At 43.0% G+C, this 12,212-nt stretch overlaps 1 protein-coding gene across 11 annotated transcripts in view; it reads left to right on the plus strand.

Annotated features, from left to right (window-relative positions):
- ATP9B (ATPase phospholipid transporting 9B (putative)) overlaps positions 1-12,212 on the plus strand; it is a 246,726-nt gene that overhangs the window by 1,229 nt on the left and 233,285 nt on the right. The window lies entirely within an intron of this gene.

The following is a 12,212-nucleotide window of genomic DNA, read 5'->3' on the forward strand; positions in this document are numbered from 1 at the left end:
GGTTAGGGGAGGAGTCTCAGCACCACTGTGGCCATCCCAGTCCCTCTTGCTGGTGCCTCCTGCTGTTCTGGTCTCTGGTGGCAGAGGAGGGGAGTTCAGGCCCTGAATAGAAGCAGTTTCCTGGACGGGCTGCTTCTGAAGTGGGGCTGTGCCTGTTGGTCCTCCTGGTGAGAGAGGGGTGTCTCAGGCCCATGGGGACACAGGGGCTTTCTGAGGCTTCTAACCTCTTTTTGTGGCAGGATTCCTTTAACTGGTGCTGCCCGGATGCACCAGTGTCCCCTGATGGGACAGGGGAGTCTTAGGACCATGGGGAAGGATGCCGTTTCCCACAGCACTTGTTGATCTCTCTTGCTGGTGGTGGTGGACTCTTGCTCCCTCCAAGGGAGGAATGATCCTTCTGGGCTGCCTTTTCTTGCTAGGTTGGGAGTTAGGGAATGCCAGCCTGTCTCCTTCCTTCTGTTGGGTGAGGGCATGTAGATGTCCTGCCACCGTGTTGTTTCTCTGATCCTCAGTCCTAGGCCAGCCCAACCTCTTCCTCTTAACTGCTGCCTTCTTACCACCTTCCAGAGCTCTCTTTTGCTTGGCTCTTGCTTTATGTCCAAGCTTATAGTTGGACTTAGTTATGAGGAGCAGGGAGAGATGGATCTTGAGTGGAAGTTGTGCTTTTACTTTCTTTTGTGAAGTTTGGTTGTATTTTATCATAGTTACAGATGGTAAAAGGCTTTTGAGAAGATACTGTGGCTCTATACTCTGCTTATTTCTTCCTCCTTNGATTTTGGTGTGTGCGGTTTATGTGGCGTACTGGGACTCTTTCTTATCTCTGCTTATGAGGAAGAGGTGGTTTCCCCAGGCCCAGTGTCTTGGTAAGAGAAAGAATGGTCAGTCTGTGTGATGAAAAGGCTTCGTTGGATGGGGGCAGTGGTTCTGCTTGTACCCGCTCTGCATGTGCCTGCTGGTGTTCTGGTGTGTCGGGTTAGGGGAGGAGTCTCAGCACCACTGTGGCCATCCCAGTCCCTCTTGCTGGTGCCTCCTGCTGTTCTGGTCTCTGGTGGCAGAGGAGGGGAGTTCAGGCCCTGAATAGAAGCAGTTTCCTGGACGGGCTGCTTCTGAAGTGGGGCTGTGCCTGTTGGTCCTCCTGGTGAGAGAGGGGTGTCTCAGGCCCATGGGGACACAGGGGCTTTCTGAGGCTTCTAACCTCTTTTTGTGGCAGGATTCCTTTAACTGGTGCTGCCCGGATGCACCAGTGTCCCCTGATGGGACAGGGGAGTCTTAGGACCATGGGGAAGGATGCCGTTTCCCACAGCACTTGTTGATCTCTCTTGCTGGTGGTGGTGGACTCTTGCTCCCTCCAAGGGAGGAATGATCCTTCTGGGCTGCCTTTTCTTGCTAGGTTGGGAGTTAGGGAATGCCAGCGTCTCCTTCCTTCTGTTGGGTGAGGGCATGTAGATGTCCTGCCACCGTGTTGTTTCTCTGATCCTCAGTCCTAGGCCAGCCCAACCTCTTCCTCTTAACTGCTGCCTTCTTACCACCTTCCAGAGCTCTCTTTTGCTTGGCTCTTGCTTTATGTCCAAGCTTATAGTTGGACTTAGTTATGAGGAGCAGGGAGAGATGGATCTTGAGTGGAAGTTGTGCTTTTACTTTCTTTTGTGAAGTTTGGTTGTATTTTATCATAGTTACAGATGGTAAAAGGCTTTTGAGAAGATACTGTGGCTCTATACTCTGCTTATTTCTTCCTCCTTACCCCAGCCTCTCACTCCAGAAGCATGCACTTCGGATTCTTCTAGCTGTTTCTTCTGGCACTTAAAATCTCCATATTTCAATGGCTATATTCCTGACTCTGTCAGCATCTAAAATTACTTTTCTTTTGAAGCCTCCCATTATCTCAGCCCCAGCCAGGATAGAATTAGATGCCCCTGCTGGCTCCTGCCGACTCCTGTTCCCCTCAGAGCACAGACTGCACTTGACTGTAAATGTTTCTCTTCCATGAATAGAATGGCAGTGACTGTCAGATTTTGCCCCTGATACCTGGCCTCATGAGATGACTTGGAAAGTGTTCCGTTCTCTCCTGCTTTCTGGAAGACGTCAAATAGAGTTGCTATTAACTTCTTTAAATGGTAGAATTTTCCAGGGAAACCATCTGGACCTAGAGATTTCTTTTTTGGGTGTTTGAATTTACAAACTCAGTTTCTTTAATAGTTAACTAGGCTATTCAAATGAGATATTTCGTTTTGGGTGAGTTGTGATTGTGCCAGTTGAGGAATTGGTCCTTTTCAGGAAAGTTGCCATATTTATGTGTGTAGAGTTGTTCGTAGTATTCTCTTACTATCTTTGTGATGTTGTTTCATTCAGATATCGGTAGTTCGTGCCTTCACTCTTTTGTTGATTAGTCTTACTAGAGGTTTGATTTTTTTTCACAGAGTCATCTTTTATTTTTCTTATTTTGTAGTTTTGTTTTCAGTTTTATTTCTGTGCTTTATTTTTTCCTTCTTTTTGCTTGCTTTTTAGGTTTATTTTTCTCTTATCATTCTTGCTTCGTATGGTGGGAGTTTAGATTATTGATTGGAGGCTTTCCCTCTTTTTAACGTAAGCATTTGGTGCTGTAAATTTCCCTCTCGGCACTGATTTATCTGTGTCCCACAAATTTTGGCATTTTGTTTTACTTTGAGACTTCCCCTTTGTCTCATGGATTATTTAGGAGTGTGTATGGAAAATTTGGTGTTATTTTTCTGTTACTAATTTCTAGCATGATTTCTTTGTGGTTAAAGAACATGCTTCGAGTTATTTCATTTAATTTTGGTGGTTTGTTTTGTAACCGAGAATATGGTCTATATTGGTAAGAATTTCAGGGCCCAAAAGAAAGTGTATTATGCTGTCATTGGGTGAAATGTTCTGAAATGTTGATTAGACGCTGTTAGCTATCTGCTAGTTTATGCTCTAGTTGTTCTTTTGGTTGTTGAGGGTGGGTTGTTGAAGTTTCTACCTGTAGTTGTGCATTTGTCTATTTTTCCTTTTGGTTTTATCAATTTTTACTTTACTGTTCTGCCAGTCTGTCATTTGTTGCAGACATGTTTGGGATTGCTCTGTTTTGATGGACTGATGCTTTTGTTATTATAAATTTCCATCTGTCTCTAGTAATATTTTTGCTGTGGGCTTTACTTTTTCTGACATTAATATAGCTACTCATGCTTTCTTTTGATTAATGTTTGCCCGGCATTTAATTTCCATTCTTTTACTTTCAGCCTACTTCTATTTGAGGTGAGTCTCCTGTAGTCAGCATGTGGTTGGCTTATGTTTTTTATCCGCTGTGCCAATCTTTGTCTTATGATTGATACATTTGGAACATTTATGTTCAGTATAATGATTGATAAGTTAGGGCTTATATCTGCCATTTTCCTTTTTGATTGCTGTGTTGTTTCTTTGTTTTCCTTTTCCTGTTTTTCTGTAGGTTACTTGAACTTTAGAATTCCATTTTGATTTACCTGTGTTGTTTTTCCACTGTTTCTCTTTGTATAGGTATCATTTAGTGGTAGTTCTAGGTATTACATTATATGTATGTGGCTCATCACAGTATTCTGGTGTTGATATTTTATCAGTGTTAGTAAAGTGAAGAATCCGTATGTCTTTACATCCCTTTACTCATCCCTGCTGGTAAAGTAATTATCTTGTACAGTTACATAAATATTTTACATATGCAAAAGTAAGTAAATATTTCCCTTATATATGATTAGGGTTACACATCAGACAGTGTTAATTTTTACTCTCTCTCAAAACATAATCTAGAAAACTCAAAAGGAGAAGAAATGCCTATTATATTGACCCGTGTTTTCACTGTTTCTGTTGTTCTCTTATTTCCTGAAGTTCCTGAAGTTTTTATTTTATTATTTCTTTTTTTTTTTTAAAGATTTTATTTATTTATTTGACAGAGAGAGAGACATCCAGCAAGAGAGGGAACACAAGCAGGGGGACTAGGAGAGGAAGAAGCAGGCTCCCAGTGGAGCAGGGAGCCCGATGTGGGGCTCCATCCCAGGGCCCTGGGATCACGCCTTGAGCCAAAGGCAGACGCTTAATGACTGAGCCACCCACGTGCCCCTATTTTATTATTTCTGTTTTAAGAATTCCTTGCTATTCTTTTAGCGTAGGTCTGCTGAAAACAAATTCTCTCAGTTTTCTTTCATCTTAGAAGGTCTTATTTCTTCTTCATTCCTAAAGGGTAATTTCACCAGATACACAGTTTGGGGTTGACAGTCCTTTTTCTATTTTAGCACTTGGAAAATGTTATGTTACTTCATTCTGGCCTCCATAATTTCTGAAAAGAAATCTGATGTCATTGGAATGTTTTCTTTTCCCGTGAGTAAGATGTCATTTCTCATTAGTTCCAAGCCTTTTTCTTTTTTTTCTTTTTTTTTTTTTTTAAGATTTTATTTATTTATTCGACAGAGATAGAGACAGGCCAGCGAGAGAGGGAACACAAGCAGGGGGAGTGGGAGAGGAAGAAGCAGGCTCACAGCAGAGGAGCCTGATGTGGGGCTCGATCCCATAACGCCGGGATCACGCCCTGAGCCGAAGGCAGACGCTTAACGGCTGTGCCACCCAGGCGCCCCCAAGCCTTTTTCTTGTCTTTAGTTCAGTAGTTTGATCATTATGGGCCTTGGCAGAGACTTCTTTGGGTTTATACTGTTGGGGGTTCACATAGCATATTGAATCTGCAAGTTTTTATCTTTTGTCAAGTTAGAAGTTTTCAGCCATTATTTGTCTAAATACTTTTTGAGCCCCACCCTCTTTCGTCTCATCTAACACTCTCTCTGGAGACACCTTGTGAGATCTTTTCTTGTGTCTCATATGGTCCTGAGTTTCTCCTCATTTGTTTTAAGGCCGCTTTCTGTCTGGATTGGGTGGTTTCTGTTGTTCACGCTTCAAGTTCTTTGATTTTTTCCTTTGTCTCCTTTTCTGCCCCTGAACCCTATGCATTAAGTTTTCAAATCTCCATTATTGTATTTTTTAGTTTTAGAATTTCCGTTAGGTGGTTCTTCGTATTAGCTTTCTTTGCTGAAATAGCTGTTTGTTTTCATTTGCTTCAAGTATGTCTGTAATTGCCCATCGACACATTTTTATGATGATATTTTAGAATCCATGTCAGATAATTTCAACACATACATCCCTTTGATGGTGACATCTGTTGATTATCTTTCCTTCAGGAGTAGAGATTTTCCTGGCTTTTGGTATAATGAGTGTTTTTTGATTGTGTCCTGGACATTTTGGGTATTATGCTATGAGGCTCTGGACCTTATTCAAATCTTGTGTTTTATCAGGCCTCCTCTGACACCACTTGGGACTGGGGGTTGGGGAGGTGAGATGAAGTGGTGCTGCCTTGTTACTGGCAGATGGGGTGAAAGCCAGGTTCCCTTTGACATGTGGGGGGGAAAGGGTGCCCCTTTACCGCTGGGCAGAGATGGGGTCTGCGGTGCCCTGTGGGGCTCTGCTGATGTCCCCTTGTCTGGGGAGGGGAGGAGTGCCTGTTTATTGCAGCCTGTGGCCTCCTCCAGTATGGCCTGAGGAGCCTTTACCTCTGGGTTCCTGTGACAGTGGTAGGGATGGGCAGGAGAGACTGGGCTGTTCTTAGGGCTCTCTTTGGTTTGTGTCCCTGGTTTTTCGGGCTGCTGACTTTCTAGTACACAATTTGGGGTAGACGAGGCAGAAGGAGCACATTGGGAACTCACTGTTGTGTGACCTCTGGGGTCCAAGGTCCATCCTGGTCTGCCTCCTTGTCTTCCCCTTTCCCTGTGTCGTCTCCAGGCTTATAGCTGGGCCTATTGGAGGCTGGGTGGGGGGATGGGAGGTGGGGAAGGGGCATCTGCTCAAATCTTGCTCTGGAACCGGCAGGAAGGAGTCATTTGCCTTTGTTTTGTCTTTACTCTTTTTATTTTAAAGTCAGTCTTATTTTTTTGTTTACTAACAAGTTTTTGGATACACGTTCACCATTTAGAGTGTAAAATTCAGTGTTTTAGTGTATTCACAGGTTAAGTGCGGCCATCACCACAGGCGGTGTTACAGGACGGTTTTTCCCACCTCTGGGAGAGACCTGGCGCCCTTCTCTGATCAGCTGCCCCACCTCATCTCTGTAGGTTTTCTTTTTGCAGTGGGATGTACTTAACAAAGCTGACTGTTTTTAACGGTACTTTTGACTTGATATATAACAGATCTCTTAATTTCATACTTCAGAACTGTAAAGTGAGTAGATTAAAGTTTTATATCAAAATTATGGCTTTTCTAGTATTTCTGTTTGGGGAAATGCATACAATAAATTAGAATACAGCTAAAAAAAATAGATTAAAAAATAAAAAGTGCAGTCTTACATTTCCAAGAACCAAAGTTTATATTATGAGGTCTTTTCCCTCCACATTGGCAATCGAGAGCTAATTAGTTGTTAGAAAAACAGGTTTGATACGGGCTTTTCTTGCTTTGTGAGCTTTAAAAGGCTTTTTTCTTGACCATATAGAAATGTCATTTTGTGTTCATAATGTATAAGGAATTGTAGTAATGTATTTTAAAGGTTCTCAGTTTTTCCTTGGAGTGAAATTACTTTTATTTCATTATCATACCAGGTTAAGACACAACCTATTTAAAATACAGCGATCATAAATTGTTACAACTTACATAAAAGTTTTCATCGTTGGGTTTGTACTTTATGAAAATTTCAAGGGGATGAAATAGATATGATTTGAGTGTGGTTAATACATGAAGATGTTCTTGGGTTTTTTTGGGGGGGGGGGGTTGGTTTGTTTTTTTCCGAAGTTACTAGGTGAATGAAATGCTGTGTCCCATGCATAGTATTTCATAGTTCAGTTAAGAGTGCACTTGCTTGTTAAAATCATTTTTTGTAAACTGATGTGAGGCATTGATTTTCTTCTTGCATTAAGTATAGTTAAGTAAAAGAAAGGTATTTGTTAATTTGATATTTTTCATTTCTGTCTTTTAAATGGTATCTGTATCATTCAGATTATCTTCACAGTTGAAAGAGGAATGACTGATACTGGACATCATTTTGTTTATCCATGTCTGTTAATACCTTTTCTTTGCTTCACGATGCAGTGTGGCTTTTGGCCTTGCCTAGAGCCGTTTGCAGTATTATAATAGTTAAACTTTAGTGTTTGAGAAGAGGTTCATGCTGAGAACAGATGGCTATTGTCTGATTATTTCTAAAATATTAGTGTGTTTCTTGATAGAGGCAACGCAGATTTTTTTTTAGTGCTAATCTTCTCATTGTGGGTGTCTATACACAATTTTCTCTGATTCTTAAAAATTTTACAGTTATGATGATGATCTAAAAAATACCTTATTAGGGGCGCCTGGGTGGCACAGCGGTTAAGCGTCTGCCTTGTCTGCCTTCGGCTCAGGGCATGGTCCCGGCGTTGTGGAATCGAGCCCCATATCGGGCTTCTCTGCTATTAGCCTGCTTCTTCCTCTCCCACTCCCCCTGCTTGTGTTCCCTCTCTCGCTGGCTGTCTCTATCTCTGTCGAGGAAATAAATGAAATCTTTAGGAAAAAAAAATACCTTATCAAGTGCAAAGATGAAACTTCTGTGATGATTCACAACTGGAAAGGTTTTTTCCAGTACCAGATGATTCTTCCTTTTTTTTTTTTTTTTTTAAGGTTTTATTTATTTGACTAGCGAGCGAGCCAGACAGAACACAGGCAGGGGGAGGGGCAGAGGGAGAGAGAGAGAGAAGTAGGCTCCCCGCTGAGCAGGGAGCCCGCCTCTGGGCTGGGGGCTCAGTCCCAGGATCCTGGGATCCTGACCTGAGCCGAAGGCAGCTGCTTTACCCACGGAGCCACCCGGGCACCCCTACCAAATGGTTCTAAGGTAGCATTTATCAAAGTGCTCTGCCCCAGGACTCCTTGGAATCAGAGACGTGTTTTTAAGGATCTGTAGTTCACTCGAGTATATGAAATTCTTTAAACCTGCCAGAACAGATATATTTCACTGCATTTTCTACAACTGACGGTATGAGCAGGATGATAGATTTGGTGATTGTGAGCATCACAGTTTTAGGGAACTGGATTATGTGTCCTGAACTAATTGGCCCACTTATCTTTCAATCTGGATTGGCATTTACATAATATTAGATGTTGTGGTATTAACTCTAATTTAGAAGCTTGTTTCAATTTATGTATAGTGTTGGTGTAATTTCTTGTATCAAGAAATTGATATGGAGGTTTCTTACAGAACGTTGTGGAAGAGGAGTCAGTGGCTCCAAGGTTACCGCGTACACAGTTCACGTGAGGGGCGTCTCGGTGGGAGGACTGACTGGCCCTTGCCCTTCTTGCTTGTTTCGCATTGCTAAGGGCAAGGCGTGCTTTTCAGGCAGTGTTCCTTTACTTTTTTTTTTTTTTAACGGCTATTCTGCTGTTTATCTCCTCTGCTATGGTAGGAAAGGAAGAGTCCCAATTTCCCAGTATACAGTTTTGCTGCTTTTTTTTTTTTTCAAGATTATTTATTTATTTATTTGACAGAGAGAGAGAGAGCCAGCGAGAAAGGGAACACAAGCGGGGAGTGGGAGAGGAAGAAGCAGGCTCCCAGCGGAGGAGCGCGATGTGGGACTCGATCCCGGAACGCCGGGATCACACCCTGAGCCGAAGGCAGACGCCTAACGACTGCACTACCCAGGCACCCCCAGTTTTGCTGCTTATTAAATGACTGACTCATCAGCGACATACTTGAACTTGGAAGCTGTATTTGATGAAGGAGACACACATTTCTTCATAACACTTTGTTGGTTTTTCTACTTTATTAACATGCAGGCAAAGGGGGCAGTGTTTATTTTTCTTAAAGAAGGTTTAAGCATGAGGCATATTTTAAATGGTTTCTCCCTTTACTATCAGTTGGCTTCTCAGAAATGCTTCTTATCAAAATGGAAACAATAAGGCTGTTAGATACTTAATGTGAGTTTAAGCTAGTTATTGCATTGACCTACTTTTACTTTTACTTGGATACGCGTAAATTATGCACCTTCTAGTACTTGAGTGTTTTGTTGAAAGTTCCCAATTTTTCTAAACCTTTGGCAGCAGCCAAGAGAGCTGTCTCCATTTCTTAGTGTGGCAGTACTCTTGGGTTTGGTATCATCTGTTCTGTCGTCTTTGTTCACATTGTTTTTACTCGTTTTAAAAATATGTTTCCAGAATTATACTTAATTGCTGGAAACGTTGATTTTTCTTGAGTGACAAACCAATTAAGTGTGTATGACACTAGGCAACAAAGACACTTAAGATTTTCTGCTTATCCTGTCTCTGAAAAAATCCATTATTCATCATCTTATTGTTTTTAAATACTGAGGTAAAATTTTCAATACAATAGGAAAATTGCTTTGGAAATGGAATAAATTGCTTGCCAGTTCAAAGGCTCGATCTCTGAAGCGGAGGTTGCTAAACATGATGTTGCTTATGTTCATTATCTTTCAGACGCTTTGTACTACTTTTCTAGCATTAAACTTGATAAGATTGTGACTTTTGCTAAAACGCAACACAATCACTGAAAGAACTTAATGAAAAAGACTAAAAATCTCATTTTGTATACTATATTATAATATATTTAAGTGGCGTTTTGAATTTTAATTGCATTTTGTATAAATATTCATTTTCTAGTTGACTGTTTTAAAAGAAGTGATCTTATGCAGAGAATAAGAAAAAAGGAATTTTTCTGAGGAAACCTATTAACTCTGTTTTAGGCCTGCTGCCTCACAGATGAGAGGAGCTTTTTCCTGAGCCTCTAAAATGATGAGTCTCCTGTTGTGGGGATGTTGTGTGGTGGTGTGGATGGTGCCTGCAGTGAGGCGGCCCTTTGGACTGGTGGGCGCAGCGAGGACAGGTGCTTGGCCGCTCCTCACTCGGGGGAAGGCCCTCCCTCCGCCTGACTACTGTCGTCGGCAGTGTGGTCGTCAGACACGTGTGACCAGGTCTAATCACTGATACTACAGTCTTCCATGGTTTCTGGGTGGACTTTCAAGCAGCACAGCACAGTAATGGTCATCTTTGTAGATCAGTCTTATGTACATTTTTCATGTTTTCAAATATTTATGTTTTCGTGGGATCAATAGAACCTGTAGTTAAAGTTTACTCACATCTTAAAAAAAGGGGGCTTTCGATGCATTTTCACAGATTGTCCTCCAGAAAAGTTGTTCACGCTCTTACTAGCCATTAAGAGTGCTTTGTTATCCAAGACTGTTAAGAATGCTAAGTGTTAATTCTTTTTTTCAGTTGTTTTAATTTGCATGTTTTAGAAGTTCTTTTGAAAACAAAAATTACTCCTAGCTTTAAAACCTTCCACTGGCTTCCCCTTCCACTGAGAATTAAAGTGAGACTCCTTTCTCCTTTCGCTTGCTGCCCAGGCCCACGGGACTTGCCCCTGCCCACCTCTTCAGCTGCCTCCGGTGGCCCTCCCGTGGCTTGTCCACTGCAGCTGCCGCAGGCTTTCTTTCCAGTCCTGAGCCCTCAAGGCTCTGCAGTCCCTGCCGGGTCTCCCAAGACCTCCTGTGGTTGGTTCCTTTCATGCATGTGTCTCTTCCTGAGGCTCTGCTTCCTTCTGGCCCTCACACCTCCTTTCTTATAGTCTTCGCAGCACCTCTCCCTTTGCAAGAGCCAGCCCACTTCTTGTGTTTGTCCTGTCGTCCTTACGGGGCAACCCGCAGCCGTCGGGACAGTGCTAGCACAGAGCAGCCCCTCAGGTGTGTGTGAAAGGGTTGGGGTTCCTAATGTGGCTGCACATAATTCTCTAAGTATAGCTGTATTTCTTTTTTTATGAATTGTCTTTGCTCATCTGTCAAAGCGTTTGCTTTTTAAAAATTTTGTTTGTGAGAACTGTTTATGAAGAATTGTTTTACTGTCATGTGCTGTAATATTTCCCCCCGTTTTTCATTTGCTCTAAACTTTTCCTCTTGGACCATGCAGAATACAGGCACCTAGGGTGCTTGGCTCTGGGAGGGGCTCCACAGACCCCAGCCCCCCTCTCCAGGGCCTCGCAGTCCACGAGGTCTTCAGGAATTCTTTCTCCTTCTGGTGTTTGGTCTCACTGACAGACCAGCTCCCCAAGTGATTAAACTCTTGCCTGAACGTGCCTGGTGTGTGAGGATTTGGCTTTTCCAGGATAACTCTACCGGCTCTAGTGCCTTAACTGTGGCAGTGGCAGGAGGATAGGGGAAGGGTCCTCGTGGTGAGGGCAGACCCTTGGAGTAGAAACCAGCTTGGTATGTAGGAGATTTGGGTAATGATGAGGAAATATCCATCTTCCAGGCTGCTGGGGAGCTGGATATCAGCAATATTTACTGAAGTTGTTCCTTTTTAAAGAAGTTATATCTGACGTAACATAAAATTTACCATCTTAACCACATCTCCCCACGTGTGCCGGTGCAGTGGCAGTGAGCACGTTCAGGCTGTTGTGCCAGCCTCCCACCACCTACCCTCAGGCCTCCTTCCTCTTCCCAAACCCAAGCTCAACACCCATGAAACACCTCGCTGTCCCCCCTCCCCGGTCCCCGTAGCTTCTCTGTACCTCTGTGTCTGTGGAGTTGACTATTGTCATCACCTCCTAGAAGTGGAGCCCTTCAAGGTCTGTCTTTTTGTGCCTGGCTTACTTCACTGAGCATTATTATTTTCAAGCTTCGTGCCGTAGCATGTGACACATTCCCTTCTTTTTTTAAACTAAGTGACGTCTCATTATATGGGTAGACCACATTTGTCTTGGACATTTCAGTTATTTTTCTTTTTTATAGTAAAAATTTCCTATGTTAATTGTCTAAAACTAGGAATTAAATGAACGTATGTGAAATGCTTAGATTCATGCCTGACAGTTTCAGCAAACACTGGCCGCTGGCTTCTCCTCCTGTCTTTCCTCCTCCTCTCAACAACACTGAATTCCTACCTGGGCAGCAGGGAAGGGAGGCCAGGCTGGCTCGCACCCACCTTCACTGTCCTTCCCTCAGCCTCGCCCTCTGCTTTCTCTCCTATCCTCCCTCCCCCAGTGGGTAGCTGTCCCTTGATCTGTAAGGGAGAGGAGTAATCTGAGGATCCAGATGTTGCTTCAGTAGCTTTCAGTCACCTCCTGCTTTTTCCTCCCTCAACACCCACCTCAAAGGTCTGCAGGACGTCAGACCTACCCCTCCAGGGTCCGGAGGTTCTCCTGCTTCCTCGCTGCTGTGCTGAGACTCCTGTTTTCTTGAATC

This window comes from Ailuropoda melanoleuca, chromosome 14 (genome assembly GCF_002007445.2).
Source record: "Ailuropoda melanoleuca isolate Jingjing chromosome 14, ASM200744v2, whole genome shotgun sequence".
NCBI lineage: Eukaryota > Metazoa > Chordata > Mammalia > Carnivora > Ursidae > Ailuropoda > Ailuropoda melanoleuca.